This window comes from Chrysochloris asiatica, unplaced genomic scaffold (genome assembly GCF_000296735.1).
Source record: "Chrysochloris asiatica unplaced genomic scaffold, ChrAsi1.0 scaffold00298, whole genome shotgun sequence".
Classification (NCBI taxonomy): Eukaryota; Metazoa; Chordata; class Mammalia; order Afrosoricida; family Chrysochloridae; genus Chrysochloris; species Chrysochloris asiatica.
Window position 1 is genome coordinate 1,811,413 of NW_006408816.1, and position 3,114 is coordinate 1,814,526.

Sequence of the window (3,114 nt, forward strand, 5' to 3'; positions counted from 1 at the left end):
CCAAGACAGTGACTTGTGGTTTCTTGTAAGCAAAAGCCTTTTTTATATATTAAATTAGAAATGATTATAAGTGGCAGACAGAGAAGTCTAAAGAGGGTTAACTAAAGTTTATACCAAGCTTTCTGTAGTTGTATTAATTCTGCTTGTGCATACTGCAGAAAATAATCATCAGTGCTAAGGTGACAGGCCTTCATAATTGAATTTATTCTTTTAAACTATCTATTTTGTCCTTTCTATTTCTGTAATTCTAAGGTAAATTACTGACAACACACAAACAAACTGGGAAGCTCAGATCTCTAAGCTAGACACCTTTTTCCTGCTTGGGGTCCCAGATCCAACTTTGACAGTGCCTTGACAGTGCATAACAAAGGAACTAAAGCTGTGCCAATGTTTTGTTGTTGTTGTTGTTGTTCAGTGCCTTTGAGTTAGTTCCTACTCATATTGACTCTGTATAGGGTTTCCAAGCTTTTTAACTCTTTGTGAGAGCAACAATCTTTATCTTTCTTCCAAGGAGGAGCTGATGGGCTAGAACTACTGACCTTGTCATTTGAAGTTCAATATGTATCCTAATGAGCCACTGCAACATGTAAAATGTGATGAGAACTGAGAAATACTATTGAATTAAGTAAATCAGAAGTGATGGTTGATTAATATAAAAATATATATATATTAGTTTCATGGGGATAAACATGATTGACAATAGCCAAGAAAGTATGGGAGGAGAAAGCTGGAGATAGAAAAAGAAAGCAAAGTTGACTTGAAGGAAACCCTAAAGAGAGAAAAGCAGAAAGGAAGGAAGAAGCAGGATATGAAGCAAAGAACAAAATTCAGTTTGACAGAGACAAACGCCTGCAAGACAAAATATCTTTCTAGTATTTGTGCTCTGGTAGCGTAGTGGTTACGAATCGGGCTGCGAACCTTAAGGTCAGCGGTTCGAAACTACCAGCCGCTCTGCGGGAGAAAGATAAGGCTTTCTACTCCCGTAAAGATTTACACCCTCGGAAACCCTGTACAGGGTCGCTATGGGTCGGAACCGACTCGACGGCACTTAACAACAACAACAACAACAAGTATTTGTGCAAAAGTTCTTACAGTGCTGTTTCATGGAATGTTGTTTGTTAAGTGCTATTGAGTCTGTTCCAACTCACAGTAACCCTGTTTATGGTTTGGGGAATACTGGCATTTCTCTGGAAACAAATTTGAGGTCTATCTAAATCAGATCAACCTAGTTGAGGCCATGTGAGTAAGCTCTGAAATGAAGTATATCTCACTTGAAAAAAAATGCTCATTTGTACGTAAATGCAGGTCACTAGGAGACAAATTGAAATGCAGTGGGAAGAGTCAGTAATTCATGTATTTAACAAGTGTATTCAATGACAGTGAAAAGACAGAGGGAGAAAAGACAGAAGAAAGAAAAACAAAAAAGAGAAGAGATATGAATGCAATAATGCAAAAATCTTTTCATTTAGTAAAATTAGCAATAAAATCACAACAAACCATGTAAAAGCAGGAAAGAAAATGCAGACTGAAAAATGGAATATAGTAGAAGACACTAAGGCAAACCTAAATATACTAAATATGCTCAAACTCAAAAATAAAGACAAATCACAGAAGAAGAATGAGCTGGTTTTTAAATGGTGTGTGAAAATCAAATAAATATTTGGGAGAAATTAAAACCAATTTACATATCATATCAGATTCTCAAACTTTTGTCTTTTATAGAACACTTTTTTTTATATTGTATTCTGTAAATGGTAAGAAAAATATTGGAAGCTTTTCCCACGGAAACTTTCTATTTCTGTATCAATAATTTTGAATCAAATATCAGATTCAAAATCTAACTTTATTATTTCCTTAATCTTTATTTCTATCACATTAGAAAATCCTTATTCTTGCTAGTAGGCTTCTAAATATTTGCACAAAACAGATACAAAATTTATGAAGATATTTCTTACTGAAGATTCTTTAAAGGAATCTAAGGTGATGAATGTTATGTATACTTAGAATTCATATTCACATATCTATCATATATAAAAGTTGAAAGTCTAAATATTTTGAATGGCGAGAGTGGCACAAAATTCTGAGCCACGTATTGGGCTACATTGTTTCTGGAAATTATTATTTCAAGCAATATTCCATGCATGTTGTTATTTTAATTTTATGAAACATGAACATCATAGTCTGTGAAATGATCAAGGTCTGTGAAATAAATTTAGCAATCAACTATTTGTATCAATTGTTGCAAAAGTTAAGTTTTGTGTCAACTTGAATGGTCCAAGATTCTCAGTGGTTTGGCAGTCATTCAATTGAAAAGAAGTTTCCTTGGGGTTTGGACCTGCTTCCAATATATTGAATACCTGAGCAAAGCTTTCTTGCTTTCTGCTGGGTCTGGTTTCTCCATCTAGCTTATCACAAAACCTCCAGTTGGATCTGAGCCACTAGCCTGGTCTATTTCTTTTCATCCGAGCAGTTGTTAGGTTGACCTGCTGATCTTGGTTCATCAATCCTGCAGCTATAAGAACCAGAAACCTACAGTCTGAAACAGGATCCATTGATTTGTGACTTGCCCAAATCTACAACAGTATTACATTTATTTGTCAATTTGTTGTATTGTGGGGGTTTGCATGTTGCTGTGATTCTTGAAGCCATGGCAGGGATATTTTAAATGCCAGCAGGATCACCCATGGCAGGCAGGTTTCAGGTGAGTTTCCAGACTAAGATGAGGAAAAAAGAGACATAATAATTGTAAATTTATAGTCACTGAAAAACCTTATGAATAGCAGTGCAACACTGTTAGATACCAACAGAATATTGAATATTGAAACATTAAGAATAGCACAAAATTTTTTTTTCAGATATAGTGCCAGAAAATTAGCCCTTGTAAGGTAATCAAAATAAAAATATGGAAGAGTGGCCTTCCTCAAAATAGAGTTGACCGAGCTGACACAAAAGGAGAAAAGCATTTGGGACATTCATTTGCTAATGGGGTACAAATCAAAATGAAGAGAGCACTGTAAACACCCATTAATAATCAGAATGTGGGATGCAAGATGCATGAAACTAGAGAAACTAGAAGTAGTTAATGCCAAAATGAAACACATAAGCATGAATACC